The following is a 16,670-nucleotide window of genomic DNA, read 5'->3' as shown; positions in this document are numbered from 1 at the left end:
AGCTGACCAGCGATTATCCTACATAGAAGCTCAACACAGAAATTATACTCCCTTCCTAAAAGTACTGAGGTAGAAGGATAGAGTAGAGGGGGAGATTCCAGACCAAAACCTCAACATATGAAGCCAATGGCAAAGGAAGACCGAAAAGCCTCCTGATAACTGGCTGCATATCACAAAACAGAGCATGCTCAGAAAAAAAATGCATAATATGTAAATGACTCTTAAAAGGTCACAATGCACATAGTTTGACTCTTTTCTTTTTGATGGAACCTGTTCAAGGTTCCAACTCTGGCCTTTTTTCAAGCTTATTTATTTATCTCCTTTAATAAACTGCCTCCTTTTCTGTTACTATTCAAGTATCTCTGCCCAAATTTTTGTTCTTATAACAAGAACCTGGAGTTCTCAGTAGGTGCCCTCAACTCTGATCCACACCTATAACTGGATCACAAACAAGACTGTTAGGGTGGCTGGTGAACCTTACTCAGGATGGAAGCATAGGTCTTAACCTTTGTGTGACCTATATACACCAAAATTTAATATTTATTCATGTTTCATCTTAATGACATTTCTTCTTAATATATAAGCTTGACCAATGGCATAATCATAAATCATCCTAAAATTATTAAAGCCTTCATAAAGAGGCCTGGGAGATAGATCAGAAGTTAAACATGCTTGTTTGAAAAGCCTACTAGCCCAGGTTCAATTCCCCAGCACCCACATAAAACAGGATGCAATCTGAAACTCAAATTTGTAGCAGTAAGAGACCCTGTCTCAGAAAATGGGACACAGACACCTTGAGGTTGTCCTCTGACCTCCATATGTGTGCTATGTTGCAGACATGCAAAAATAAATAAATAATTTTTTAACTTTAGAAATAAAATAAGGAAATGAGTAGATGGACACATTTTTCCTCTCCCCTAACTTAAGTGACAAAGTATCTCCCCAAGATGTTGTAACTCAGAGCCCTAAACACTGACACAGCTGATGCTGGTGCTGAGACTCAGGTGTGCTCCTCTTCTGATGCCCACACCAGACCCCCCAAGTGTCTCCTTGCTCCTAATCAATGAACTCACTGACTTTGGAACTCTGAAGCATGAAATTGTCTTCTACATCATTAAGTCAAGAATGCTAGGGACACTAGAGTAGAAGCCTGGTGTCTAGAATAGGACTTGGAGAGGGCTACATCAGGGTCAACATAGTGATGGCAACCAGAAGACTGGAAACCTTCCCAATGCTGGCTACATGTGATCATAGAACATGTAAGAAAAAGCCACTGGACTGGGGAGATGACTCAGCAGTTCAAGTGCCTGCTTGCAAAATCTGCCATCCCTGGTTTGATTCCCCAATATGCACATAAAGCCAGAAGCACAAAATAGCACATGTGTCTGGAATTCATTTGCAGCAGCAAGATGTTTTGGTCTCTCTCGTTTTTTCTTCTTTACTCCCACCTTCTCTTTCATTGTAAATTAATTAATTTACTTATTATTTTTAACATTTTATTTATTTGAGAGCAACAGACACAGAGAGAAAGACAGAGGAAGAGAGAATGGGCGTGCCAGGGCTTCCAGCCTCTGCAAACGCACTCCAGACACGTGCGCCCCCTTGTGCATCTGGCTAACATGGGACCTGGGGAACCGAGCCTCGAACCGGGGTCCTTAGGCTTCACAGGCATGTGCTTAACCGCTAAGCCATCTCTCCAGCCCTACTTATTATTTTTAAAAGAAATAGGCCCTAACTATATAATCATGGGAGGAATAAATGCTATGTTAAAGACCATTGAGCTTCATAGCCTAGTACCTTGGGGGGTATATGTCTTTTCCAGCTCACTAGCCTACTCTAATTCTCAGGAGTGTCTTTCTCTTTAATAAACTGTCTCTATTTCTATTACCTTATTATATATCTCTGGTACAATTCTTTGTTCTGGGACACAAAACCTGCAAATTTCAATGGGCAGCAGGTGCCTTTAAACTCAGTCCCCTTTCCCAATTTCAGTTGGTTCTGCCATCCTGCAAGTGAGGCATTGTAACCCTATGTGAGTGTGAGGGCACCTCTTCCTTTCATTGCAGCTTATAGTGCACATTGGCCATCAGCAGCCCAGGACCCACACAGTTAAATTAAGAGGTATGTGGGTACTCATCCTAGACCCCAGCTGCGAATGGTCCAGTGCTCAAATGGCCCACTGACAAGCCAAGATGGTGAATTCCACATGGCTGCTCCAGGTCCTACACTCCCAAATTTTCCCTGTGCTACCCCCATTCTCTTTCCCACTTGTAGTCCTCCTTCCTTCCATTGTAACCTCCACCTTCCCACATGCCTGCCAGTATGATAAAAATGGCAGACTCAAATGAGGCTTCAGTCACATGCACTTCAGATGTGGACTATGCTGGCAACAAGCACAATGGTCAGCTCTACCTGCTGATCTTTTGCAGTGCTTTCATGTTTATTGTTTTTCTCTCTCTACAGAGGCAATACCTGGCAGGGATGGGGAGTTAATATCTGGGGCCCCTTCCCAATGGACCCAAAGGTTAGAGTGAGTCAAGAGCAACAACACAGCCTGGAGGGACAAGGCCAAAATGAATCCTGTCTTGTCCTCCTGTACAAAGGCCGTTCCTTCTGGGAAATAAAAGCTAGAATAACAGGTTCTTTCCTCTCAGGATTCCTGGTTAACTAAGTTTGATTTGCTTCTGTTTTATTATGCCCTCACTGCTCCCAACTCCTTCCTGCCTAGCAGGAACAGCAAGCAATGCTGTTCTCAAGGGTATAAAGACAATTCCCCAAGTAAGATGACATGCCCTTAAACATTATGTCAAAAAAAAAAAAAAAAACCCTCCTATTTACACTTTAACCCAAATAATGGCTTAAAACAAAAGGGCCAAACCTACTCATATAAGCCAGTCTCTTCTCTGAATATAACACCTGTCTTTTTAAAATTTTTTACTGACAACTTCCATAAGTATAGATAATAAAACATGATAATTCCCTCCTAGCACGCCTGTTGGCCCCCTCCCAAATCCCTTCTCCATTGAATTCCTTCTTCTTTATAATTATTCTTTTATTTTGATATCATTTTTTCTCCTCCTATTATGAAGGTCGTGTATAGGTAGCATCATCCACTATGAGGTTATGAATATCAAGGCCATTTTGTGTCTGGAAGATTGCATTGTAAGCAGTCCTACTCTTCCTTTGGTTTTTACAGTCTTTTTGCTACCTCTTCTGCAATGGTCCCTGAGCTTTTGAGGGTATGATAAAGATCTCTCACCTAGTGCTAGTGAATTTTGAGTTACCCTGGTGGTCACAACCACCTGAAAAAAAGAAGCTTCTCTAGCCAAAAGTGAGAGTAGCATTAATATCTGGCATAAACGTGTTTATAGAGCAGTTTGTGGGCATAATATATGCATTTAGCCAGACAACAGGAGTCACTACTGCCCTAGGGTTTATGACCTCCCCAGCCCAATTAGAGAGCAGATGGTTTCCCCCATAATAGACATGCCACTATTGTATCAGTTAGCACATTTGGCCTGGATAAACAGCCATCAGTCTTACAGGGTCTACTGTTAGTTAACATTCTTGGTGACTTCTCTCTCCCAAAAGGCTGCATGGTGCATAAGCCTTTGTTTTTCGTTTGTTTTCATTTTAAAAATTCTTTTAGGGATTCATAAGAAAGAAAGTTTATTCTACTAGGTTAAAAAAAATCCTTCAGAGATGCTTATAGAAAGGACTCGCATTCAACATTTTGGGACTTAATCCAGAGGAAACAAGCAAAAGAAGGAGGGAAGGAGAAAGAGAGGAGAGAGAACATGAAAGCAATTTTGTTAAGCTCCAGACAGGGAAAGGTAAGCCTATGAGAATTCAAAACGTGACCAGTGTTTGGCTGGAGAGATGGCTTATCAGTTAAGGTGTTTGCCTGCAAAACCTAAGGACCCAGGTTCAATTCTCCAGGTCCCACGTTAGCCAGATGCACATGGTAGCACTTGTGTTTCTCTCTCTCTCTCTCTCTCTCTCAAATAAATAAATAAAAATAAATCTTTTTTAAAATGCTTTAAAAACATGACCAGTGTTGCTGATTCTCCTGTGACTATGCCAGGTTGGTCCATTAGTGCTTGTGTAGGAGACAGAGGAGAATGCTTTAACCTGTCTTATCTGTGAATACTCTGAAAGGGCAAAAGGCACAAATGTCCACTCTAGAGGCTCTCAAATGTCTCCTCTCTCCTTAGTATCACCATGGGAAGTTCGCCTTTAATCTCCTTGGATTCCCCACTAAAATGTATCCTTGAGAGTTGGAATACATTTGATCCTGAGTCTCTAAAGAAAAAGGGATTAATATTTTACTATAACTGGCCTCACTACAAGCTGGATGATTGGGCAATTTGGCCCAAGGATGGAAGCTGTAAACTACAATACTATAGTATAGCTCAGCCTATTTTGTAGGGATAAAGGGAAATGGTCTTGTGTTCAAACCTTCATGCCTCTCTATGAAGAAATGGGACTATGCAAAGAAAATAACAAAAGAGGAAACCTGTTAGGAAACATGTTAGATGATCCCTATCTATGTCCAAATTTTGCTTTTCAAAAAGCAAACAATGGAAAAAAGAACTTAAATGAAATATTTCATCCCATTCTGCAGAGCTCCACCCCACCTCTGAATTCTCCCATCTACCCCAAGTTACCATAGAAAAGAAGACCCAGCCCTCCAGGATGTATAAGATGGAACATGCCATTGACCATCCTCTCCTAAGCCTCCAGCTCTTCCCTTAAGGGAAGACCATGACTTTTTCAATCACAGAACTCCAACAATGCAAGGAGATGCTAAGAGACTTCTCTGAGGACCCATCCTGATTTACCAGTAACTTCCAAACTGTAAATTTAGCTTATGAGCTTACATGGAAAGACCTAAACTTAGTCCTGACTTTTTGCTATACCCTTGGGGAAAAACAGGATCTGGGAAGAAACTAAAAAGCATGCAGATCAACAATTTAGTCAAAGTCTTGATGCCCTTCAACACAGTGAAGAGGTCCTTCCAGATTGAGAACCTACTAAGTAGAATTATAACGCCCCAGCAGGGATCCATGGGCATAGGATAATGGTAGAAAGCCTTATTACAAAAATGAGAAATTACATGACAAGATCAGAGAGGTTATTCAAGGAAAGAAAGAAAATCCTCTATTTCTCAGCAAGTTAATTAAGGCTTCCAGGAACTTTAGCGATCTGAATCCCTCATCTATCCCATAAAGGATAAGATCCTCAGAGCTAATATTTTATTAGCAAGTTAGCCCCAGGCTGGAACTTTCATCCTAATCTAGTGCACCCAGGATATATGGCTATCCTAGAGACTTCTAGGGACAGTCATCCGGGTAACTGGCTTTACCACTTAAAAAATAGCCCCCAGAGCACCACTGAGAAACTAGTTCAAACTATGTCCTAATCTGTCCCTATATAAGTTTTCTCTTGCCTCATGAGGATTTAAAAAAACACAAGCTTTATGTTCTGTATTATTACAGGTACTTGCCTTCCTTGTACAATTTACCTTGTTAATGTAATTGTTTCATGTATGCTCATAAATGTTTTTATGTGACTGTGTGTCATTCGGTGTTAACAGAGCATGGAATAAAGTCAGTAGGGGTGGGGGGCTGAGGAAATGGCTCATTGGTTAAAGGTACTTTCTTGCAAAACTCAGTCTGCTCCAAAATTTCCCAAAATGACTGAGCAAAAACTGTGGCCACATCAATTTTTTTTCATTTATTTTATGGAATGCTGACATATACTATTTTAAATTTCTTGGCATACCAATTTAAAATGTATGAATATGTGTGAGTACATATTTATAAGCTTGGGTACTCTTCTTAAAATATATTAAAATGGTATCTTTTGGTCTAGTAAATATTTCATAAAACCTTTAAAATGTTACTTGTTTATATAAAATATTCACTGGGGACATAAGATAAGTTTTGTTAAGCTATAGAATGGAACATTGATTTCATAGATTTTGGTAACGATTTTCTTCCAGAACAGGTTCTAGAAAAAAAATAGACTCTATCTCATTTTTAATAGTCATGGGTAACAAAAATAATAGGACATAAAAATGTGTTGTGTTAATAAAAATATTGTTAAGCAATAAAAATTAAAAGACCTTTCATTAGAATAATTGATATGGAGTTCTTTTAAAGGAATATTTTTCACATACAAATTTTAAATGTTAGGGTTTTGTTAAGGTTGTACTACATGTAAAATGATGAATTATGTATATTTGCCAAAGATCTTTTGTTAGACTTCTTTTTACAATGAAAATCACAGGAGATACAATCCCAATAAGCAGAAATATTCAGAATCTGGCTAAGTCTAGCCTGTATGCAATAAAATTGACTATATTATTAAGCCTGTAAAAATTATAACTAATATCTTACATTTTAAGATATATTTTAACTTCCAATTGTGGCATTAAGGCATGAAGACTATGGCTGTTTACCTGTGGTCTCCTCTTTCAAGACAGATTTCTCAAGGTTCTTATCTTGGCCAGTTTAAAATGGAAAAAAGACATTTTAAAATTAAGATTTTGGTGCTTATCTTTCCCAAAACTCATTGAGTTAAACTCCAAGTCTTTGACATCTAAAGTCTTCTACCTATTTTGTTGTTTTTGTTTATTTATTTGAAAGTGACAGACAGAGAGAGAAAGAGGCAGATAGAGAGAGAGAGAAAATGTGCGTGCCAGGACCTCCTGCCACTGCAAATGAACTCCAGACGCGTGTGCCCCCTTGTGCATCTGGCTAACATGGGTCCTGGGGAGTTGAGCCTCGAACCCGGGTCCTTAGGCTTCACAGGCAAGGGCTTAACAACTAAGTCATCTCTCCAGCCCTTCTACTTTACTTCTATTGAGATCCATGTCCTTAAAAGCGCATACTTTTAATTAAGGATTGCTAATATTATTTTTTTAAAAATCAGGCAAACTAACTTTAAAACTGACATGCAATAGATCTAGATAAAAGCTATAAATTCTTTGTTTATTAAAATCTATCTTTATGTGTGTGTGTGTGTGTGTGTGTGTATATATATATATATATATATATATATATATATATGTAGTCCATGTTTACATTTTTATATTGTTCACATGGTATTAAATTGTTTTATAAGTAAATAGGTATGCCAAGGTCTCTTGCCACTGTAAATGAATTCCAGATACATGGCCTACTTTGTGCATATGAGTACTGGGGAATCAAGCCCAGGCCATCAGGCTTTGCAAGCAGTACCTTTAACTACTGAGCCATTCCTCAGCCCCTATTTCTGATTTTTTAAATGTATTTTAGTTATTTATTTGAGGGAGAGAAAGAGTCAGAGAGAGAGCAAGAGAGAAAATAGGTGTGCCAGGGCCTCCAGCCACTGCAAATGAACTCCAGATGTGTGTGCCCCCTTGTGCATCTGGATTACATGGGTCCTAGAGAACTGAACCAGAGTCCTTTGGCTTTGCAGGCAATCGCCTTAACTGCTAAGCCATCTCTCCAGCCCTCTGCTTTCACAGTGCTAACATCTCATAAACCAAAACAAGTCACAGGTCAACTCCAATGACAAGAGGCGGAGATGCTTATTCTGCCATGAGACCATAGAAAGAGTAATAAAACTCAGTAGCAGAGTCCAGTATGCTAGAAAGGGGATATAAGGTAGGGAAGAGAAGCAAGAACTTAAGGGGATGGTATTGTATATATGTAAGTAGAAGAACAAATTATTAGGGATGGAAAGGCCTAAGTGAGGTCAGAGGAAGAGACTGAGTTAAAGAAAGGTGGGGGAGGGTTAATCAAAATCTGAGAGGGTATGAATAAGGAATATGGAAGCCTACATTTTTGGACAATAGTGCACCCAGAAGCCATAGATTGTTACTAGAAAATTTTCAGTGTCAGGAATGGAATACCTTCCAGTGAGCTGTTGGCCAGATAGGTCCCATATGTCCCCCTAAACATTTCAGGCATTGCTGAAGCTCTGGTTTCCCATCAGCAATAGATGGTAAAACCCTACTGCTGAAGACTCAACATGCTTTGACTGCAAGGACATGGAGAAAGCCTGATGGAACTGAGCTGAAAACCTCCTCCTTGTAGACAAGCTGATAGAAAGCTGGGGGAAAAGTGATGCTCCAAGTAGTTCCATGAAAGAGAGTGATTTCACCAATGGAGATAACAACAGTGGTCACTGCAAGCCTAAAATTTGGCCAGCCAGGCCAAATAAGCCAATGCATGCAATAGTGGCATGTCTGTTATGGGGGAAACCAACAGCTCTCTGATTGGACTGGAGGCCCAGTCCATGGGAGGGAATACATGCCTGGTACTGAAAACCTATGATGGGGGAGGTCAGCTGGTGTCTGGCTAAATGTATATATTATGCTCACCAAACTGCCTATTAAGCACTTCCAATAATGTTCATACACATATATTAATGCTACTTTCACTTTGGGTTAGAGAAGCTTCTCTTTTTGTATGTCTGTGACCTCTAGGATAACCTTAAAGACACCATATTGCTGAGAAGAAGTGATGAAAGAGGAGTGCTCAGCACTGAAACATCTCTATCACACCTTCCAAGGCTTGGGCTCCATTGTGGAAGGGGTTTCAGGAAGAATGTAAGAGCCAAAGGAAGGGTAGGACTCCTTACAATGTGCTCTTCTAGACACAAAATGGCCTGAATATCCATGACCTTGCAGTGCCTGATACTGCCTATATAAGACCCTCATAATAGGAGGAAGCAATGATGACATCAATAATAAAAGAGAGACTGAGTGAGAGGGAGAGGGGATATGATGGAGAGTGGAATTGTGAAGGGAAATGTGGGGGAGGGGAATTACCATGGTTTATTGTCTATAATTATGGAAGTTGTCAATAAAAAATAAGTAAAATAGTGGGAAAACCATACTACCACAGGAAAACAAAACTGGATGACCAGTGGTTCAGTTGTCATGCACTTATAAAGCTCCCCAATCACAATTGCTTTAGGAAAATGCATAATTATTGAAGCAAACAGGAAATTTTTGCTTGATTCCAATCTTTCTGCTGATCTAAGGTCCCTTATAAGGCCTGAATGAGCATGTTAATTGGGCACCAAGGATTAGATAGATTTCTCCTCCCAAGGACAGGTATTCCTATACCTAGACAAACCTACCCTATGGGGGTGGCATTCTGGAGAGGATTTATGGAATACAGACCTGAGTTCTACTCCATTGGGCAGGTCACTTACACATTAGAAGCAGGGGCATGAGCCACAGTGTTCACTCCCTTGTGGTGTCTCCCAGAAAAAGCTCCTACTAGGAGAATGGTATCATCCTGTCCTGGAGAGACCAGGTTCCTGGAATGTCTCTAGTCATCTTGTGTGCACAGGCTGGTACCATGGAACAAGACAAACTCTGTAACCCTCAGTGACACCTAAAGGCACACGGCCCTTCATGCTTTCACACATTTATTCATCTGTTGATTCATGCGTTTATTCACTAACTCAAAAGACAACACCAAGAGTCCAGCACTAGATGGCTGTGAGCATTAAGAGATAAATGTGTCACAAAATCCCAAGAAATCCACTGTCTGTAGGTATGACCAGTAGACAGGTAAATCAAAGATAATATAGGGCTGGAGAGATGGCTTAGCCGTTAAGCGCTTGCCTGTGAAGCCTAAGGACCCCGGTTCAAGGCTCGGTTCCCCAGGTCCCACGTTAGCCAGATGCACAAGGGGGCGCATGCGTCTGGAGTTCGTTTGCAGAGGCTGGAAGCCCTGGCACGCCCATTCTCTCTCTCTCCCTCTATCTGTCTTTCTCTCTGTGTCTGTCACTCTCAAATAAATAAATAAATAATTTTTTAAAAAAGATAATATATACACAAAGAAGAAGAAAATGGAATTTTTACAGACTCTTAATCCCTACATGGGACAGGATTTTTTAAATATTTTTATTTGCTTGTGTATGCGTGTGTGTGTGTGTGTGTGTGTGTGTGTGTGTGTGTGTACAGCAAGGGCTGTTGCCACTGAAAATGAACACCAGATGCTTGCACCACTTCTTGCATCTAGCTTTAGGTGGGTACTAGGGACTCAAACCCTGAACCAACAGGCACTTTTAACCAGTGATTCATTTCCCCAGCTCTTGTGAGAGGATTTTATCACCACTTATTAATAGAAAATGGAAGATCAAAGAGATTAAATAACTGATCCGTGGAGAAAAGAGGAAGGGAAAATTGTAGCAGCCCAGAGGAAAACACATGTAGAAAAGGAGAGGAAATCATTTCTTAATTTTCCTCCCTGGGGCAGTTTAGACTTTTTGCTTCCTTCAGTCTTCCTTTTCTCCAGGGAATCATTACCCAGGGAAGCCCTCCTTCCATCACAGTCTTCTCTAGAGATTGAATAATCTTGGCCTCGGGAAAAAGGAAATGGAAAATGGCTTTAGGCCATCTGCTTCTAAACTATAGGGCTGACATTCCATCAGGAGCTGTCTCAGTCTCCTTATTGGAATTAGAGCTGTGCAAGTTTACATAGTTAAGTTAACATATCCTGAATGGCATAGCCCATTTCATTCTGTGTTGGGAAATCTCTTTCATGAGCATTTGATGCTCTCTTTAGGGGTCAAAGAACTTTCCAGTTAGAAAAGTGTATCCCTGGAACTTTCTCTTTTTTAATATTTTTTATTTCTATTTATTTATTTGACAGAGAAAGAGGGAAGGAAGGAGGGAGAGAGGGAGGGGGAGAGAGAGAATGGGCATGTCGGGGCCTCCAGCCACTGCAAACAAACTCCAGATGCATGCATGATCTTGTGCATCTGGCCAATGTTGGTCCTAGGGAATCGAACCTGGGTCCTTTGGTTTTGCAGGTAAATGCCTTAACCACTAAGCTATCCCTCCAGCCCCCTTGGAACTGTCTATAATCACAGAAATTTATCATGGGACATGCTCCTTTCTCTCAGACCTCCTAACTCCATGCATCAGTGTGTTTCTCATTACATCACAGATCCTTCATATGTCTTCATAGAAGTGACATACGAGGTAACTAGCTCCTGAGATCTGATCCTCCACTGTGGGATGGGGAACTGGGTGAACTGAAATTGTCACAGTTACTAGAACATTCCCAAGTGGCATTCCCAATTACTTTTTAACAAGTAAGGCTGACTATATACATAATGAGCCTGAACTAGAAGGAAAAGCCACATGAGGAGTCACAGAGTATCCCTTGGGCTGGGTAGAGTGTTATCTGGGGCTTCAGAGCAGCCAATCCAACTACTCTTTACTCAATGCACCCACCAGGCAAGCCAATCTAAGCCCCAAACTCTTTCTGTCTCAGCATAGACAGGTCCTCAAACACACTTTCTATTCCTGGGCACTTGGCTAAACATTTCCCCTTTGCATCTAAATGGGCACATGGTATTGATGGGCTTAAACTGGTGAGCTTGGCTTCTAAACATCCACATAACCCTCCTCATGCTAGCCTTGTTCTTTGGGCACCGATGTAGATGATTCACAAGATTCACAATATTCTCCAGGGAATTCCAAGTCTCCAGGAAATACTGGAGACAACAGAGACCCTTGAGTGAGTCCCACCATAGAGGAGTTCTGTCTAGGAGAACTGCTTGACTAACCAAGTGCAATCACCCTGGACTTTGACTAAATGAGAAAAATCCACTGCACTAAGTCACCGAAATTCAAGGATTTCTTATTTCAGGTTTCAGTCCCTGTCCCCAGAGCTTTCCACTCTGATGAGTCTTCTAACTTTATCCAGTATCCTGCTTCCCAGCTTGTTTCCTCTCCTGGAGAAAATAAAAAGAAACAAAAGAATATCTCTTGGGAACAAAAGAAAACATAGCTGTAAAGCAGAGTCCCCCTTCCTCCCTCCCCACCAAGGGTCCCCAAAATAGTGGGCTGTGTGCCAGACTTTGAATGGGAATATCAGTCTATTGCTGCCTCTACCATTTCACTGTAGTGAAGATATAGTCAAATCTTCCCAACTTCATTGAGCTGAGGCAAATATTAGTATAAACAATCAAATCATAATTAGCTTCATCTTCTCCCAGCCTCTGTTGACATAAGAGTCTCTCCTTCTGGAAGAAATAATATTCTTCTTCTAGATACTCCCTGTCCATGACCACTGAGAGGGAGCCAGCCCAGAACACCAAACTCTGCTGTCCTGAGGGTGGCACTGACTGAGCACTTTCTCCTTCATCCAGGACTCCCGCTGACCAAAATATGTATGGAGAGAAGAATGGTACAATTAAGGGGTCAGAAAGGTGTAGGTCAACAAGCTATGGGTCAGGAATAGCCAGAATTATGGTCAGATGATTTGTAGGACCAGCACTGGAGATCAGTTTGCAACTGAAGAAAACAGAATGGAGGTCCACATCTTCACAGGGTCTGATATCAGAAAGTGGTAGCTTTAGCCAAGTATTCCAATAACTTACATGAATTCACACCCTTTCAGAATCCCTGCTTAGCTTCCCACTGCTATCCTAGTATGGAGAGGCTCTGGGGAAGTGTTCCACTGGAATTGGATTATCTTTGAAGATTGCAATTAAAAGGAATCTCCAGAATCCAGATTATCAAACCCAGAGAAAATTTTGGTCTGTGGCAAAGGCAAAATGCCTCCCAACTCCCCTGCTATCATTTCCTGCCACTTGTAGCCCCAGTATGGCAGGGACTTGACTTTGTTGAACATTGTATAATCAGTGCCCAGAACAGATCACAATATGTAACTGCTACTTAGTTAAAACCCCAAGACTGAATTGAGGCAAGCACACTGACTAGACACCTGGTTGCTTATCACAAGTCTCATCCAGGAAAATTGCCACCATGATCGTCTCCTGCCTCTATTCCAGTTCCAGCATAGTTTCTCCCACCCATGATATTCAGCTCACTTCACACTAACCCTCCAGGAGCCTGTCACCCAGACCTGCACCTTACAGCTCTGCATTCCACCTGCCTGCTGTCTGTCCTCTACAGCCTCTATTAACACTCTGCCTCTCTGAAATCTGAAGCCTCTTTATATGATCTCAGAGTTAATATTTATGATTAAGATTGAATAAAATGCTGCAGACATGGCTCAGCAGTTATGTGAGCTTCATGTACCAGCATGAGTACCTAAGGGGACCTGAGACAGACTACCAGAGTTCAAATCTCCAAATTCCAGGTAAACAGCTGGTGGTGGCCTCACACCGCTATAACCCTAGTCCTGCAAGGGAGCAGAGACCTGAGTATCACTGGACCCTGCAAGCTCCGGAAAGAAAGACTATGGCTCAAAACAAGACCAAGCAGAAGAGCAATGAAGAGGGACACCCCACATTCCACTACAGCTATCACAGGAAAGCCAATATAGCCAGAAACAAAGTATATGGGGATACACACACACACACACACACACACACACACACACACTACATTACATATGCACACATATACACATGAAAGCAAAAAAAAAAAAAAAAAGACTGGAATAAAAGAAGTAGTGTTGGAAATGGCCAGCTACCAAGCAAAATTAGTATTACTTGGCAAGTTGCAGTCAAAAACTAATAGCTTGTGAATTTATTGATTCTTGAACAAATTCCGACATTGTGGAATGTGTGTGTCTACATTTCTGACATAATATGCTCAAACACAGGTACTCAGTCTTCCACTGTAAACTGGCAACCATGCTGCTGACTCACACAGAACTTAAAGGTCAATAGAGTTTCCAGGGATCAGATCCAGTACAGGGATCCCGAAGCTTACAACACCATAGGACCAGGGCAAAAAGGATCAGGTTTAGGATTTTGCCTCTAATCCAGCCAATACTGCTTAAGATCCACTTGTTTGTATTGGGTTTCAATGAAGATTTCTTTGAAGCAAGAGTTCCTGTGCTTCAACCGTAAAAGAGATAAACACAGAGAACAATCAACCCCTACCAAACCAGATATCCAGAGGGTCCCAAGATCTCAACACTGAAGCAGACCTAAAATGAGCCCAACAAGGCTCAGGGAAATTTGCAGAAGAAGGGGTGGAAAGAATGTCAGAGCCACACATTGGGTCATGAAACCAGAGTCATTTCCACCTACCCAAAACTAAAGGCTAACACCACAATACACCAGCCATATTCCCCAATGAGGAGGGTCCATACAGAGGGAGGACAGGGAGGAGGCTAACAATGGTACCAAGTTGACTGTATTCACTGACTACAAAAATTTTTTTAAAAATTTAATTTAAATTTAAAAAATAAGGGCTGGAGAGATGGCTTAGTGGTTAAGTGCTTGCCTGTGAAGCCTAAGGACCCAAGTTCGAGGCTCGGTTACCCAGGACCCACGTTAGCCAGATGCACAAGGGGGCACACGAGTCTGAAGTTCCTTTGCAGTGGCTGGAAACCCTGGCACTCCCATTCTCTCTCTCTCTCCCTCTATCTTTCTCTGTGTGTGTGTGTCACTCTCAAATAAATAAATTTTTAAAAATGAACAAAAAAATATTTTTAAAAAAAATTTTAATACTATATCCTATCTTCTCTTTGAAGATAAAAAAAAAAAAGAGTTCCTGTCCTTTAGTTTCTGCTCTGGTCCAATGTCATCTGCCCTGTATTATAAAGAACACAACTAGCCCAGATGTCTGTTGGAGATCATACAGTAAGGAAATGCCAGTGTTTGCTTCCCAAGTAAGTTTTCCTACCAAAACTGCTGCCCCAAGACTCCACACTTTGCCTGTTAAGGGCTCAGCTTATGGAGATAGTTCAGTGAATTGTTCCTTTTTTGGGGGGGTGGGGTTCACATCACATGACAGTTGAGGTCATCTTCTTCCAACATATGTGACAAAGAATAAGCCAAATGTAAGTATTCTCCAGCCAAAACATCAATTCGTCACATACATGGCACTTTTAGAAAGCCCTTGAACATAAACGTCTATGAAGATGGTCACATTTCCACAGGTCAAGTCAAGGAAGAAATAAAGAGCAATGAAAGGCAATTCTCGAAAGGTGCATTTTGTGAACGATGTGGGTGTGTGGCATGCGCAAACACAAGTGTTCAAGATGTTGGGGATCAATCCACCCAGGGCCTTGCACATTCAAGGCAAGCACTTAACCATTGATCTAAGTCCCTAGCCCGGCATATTAACACTCCCTAAGATCCACATTCCCCAGGAAGGGGCAGATTGGAAGGAGACAGTTGGAAATGCGCTGGGAATGTGCCTCAGAGTATGACTTCCTAGAGTAGGGGATCCATACTCAAACCATCCTCATCCTGCAAGTAAGCAGTGACTTTGCAGTATTCGCAATCTTCCCTTGGCCACCTACAGCGTCCAGCCTAGGGCCTGCCACCTAACAACTTTGGCTAAATGAACAATCATGTATCCCTCCCTGCCTGTTCCAGCGCCGCCAGCTTCGTATCAGTGCCACACCACCTCTTCCTCCTCCTTTCTCGCTCTTCACATCCGGCCCTTTGGTGCTCCACCCAGCTAAGAACTAACTGCAAGCACTGCTCTGAGGCCCTAAGGCAGGTTACAACATGTAACCCCCATGGCATCAGGTAGAACGAATTCTTACTCATTTCACATGTGAGGAACCGAAGCACAAAGCGGTCCAAAGGCCAATAAGGGCAGAGCCTGTATATTTGGAGCAAGACTACACTGCTCCCTCCCTGTTAACCACCCTGCCAAGTGACCTTTCCCACCCTCTAGCACTTAACCCTCCCAGACCAGAAGGAGACTACATAGTTGAAGTAGCAATAGGAAGATTTAGTCTGACCTCTAATATGGAGTAAGTAACAAGGCTAAAGTTGGTATTATGTAGAACACTGAGTCGCGGGCGCGGGCAGGGTCAGAAGCCTGTAAACACACCACACCACACAACACAGTCCTACGCCAATCACGCCAGGCTCGGCCCAGCACAGACACCCTGACCCTTCCCGGGGTTCTCTTCGGGCCATTGCAGTGGTTGAGGGTTGCAGGGAAGTTACAACCCTGGGCCGGGCAGCCTCCTCCTAGGAAGGAGGTGCTGCAGATTCATCCAGGCAGTCTCAGGAGGCAACCCGAGGCACTGCACGATCCAGTCCACCGGACGCGGATCCCGGGCGCTTGCTGCTCTCTGGCGGCCAGAGCCGGAGCCCGGGGACCCTAGAAGCGCGCTTCCACCCTCCTTGGAGCAAGGTCAGCGACGAGTGACCCTGAGTCTGGAGGGAGGCCGGGAGGGACAGAAAGGCGGCTGAGGGCAAAGGCGAGAAGGCTGGAGAGGAGCGGAAGCGAACGCGAGAGGACATCGAGAACAGAGGGCGGTCGTGGGTACCCGCGACGGGGCTGGGGTGGCCGCGGTGGGACCGGAGCACGCACCGGCGCCGCAGCCCCTGAGGACTCGCACAGCGGCTCGCCGAGCCACTTCTTGCCGGGTGGGGGGCGGCACGCCCTCCCGGGAGGTGCGGAGCCCGGTCCTGGGGCGGGAGCTGCCGCCCCCTCTTCCCGCTCCAGGCGCTCCTCCTCGGTCCCGCCTCCCCGGCGCGCGGCTGGGAACGCCGCAGTGCTCTCCGCCTGCACCGCCGGGTCCCGGAGCCGCCGCTTCCCGCTCGCTCGTTCTCTCGCCCGGCCAAGTTCAGAAAGACGCGCGCGGGGCTCCGGCCGGGCGCGCTCCACGGCAGGGGAACTTGGCCGGAGCCGGCGGGACTGGAGCGCAGGGCTGGTCCCGGAGCCCGGTGGCTCTGCCCGCTGGTCCGGTGCCCCAGCCCGGCCC

This window comes from Jaculus jaculus, chromosome 8 (genome assembly GCF_020740685.1).
Source record: "Jaculus jaculus isolate mJacJac1 chromosome 8, mJacJac1.mat.Y.cur, whole genome shotgun sequence".
NCBI classification, from domain to species: domain Eukaryota; kingdom Metazoa; phylum Chordata; class Mammalia; order Rodentia; family Dipodidae; genus Jaculus; species Jaculus jaculus.
Note: the sequence above shows the minus strand (reverse complement) of the source record.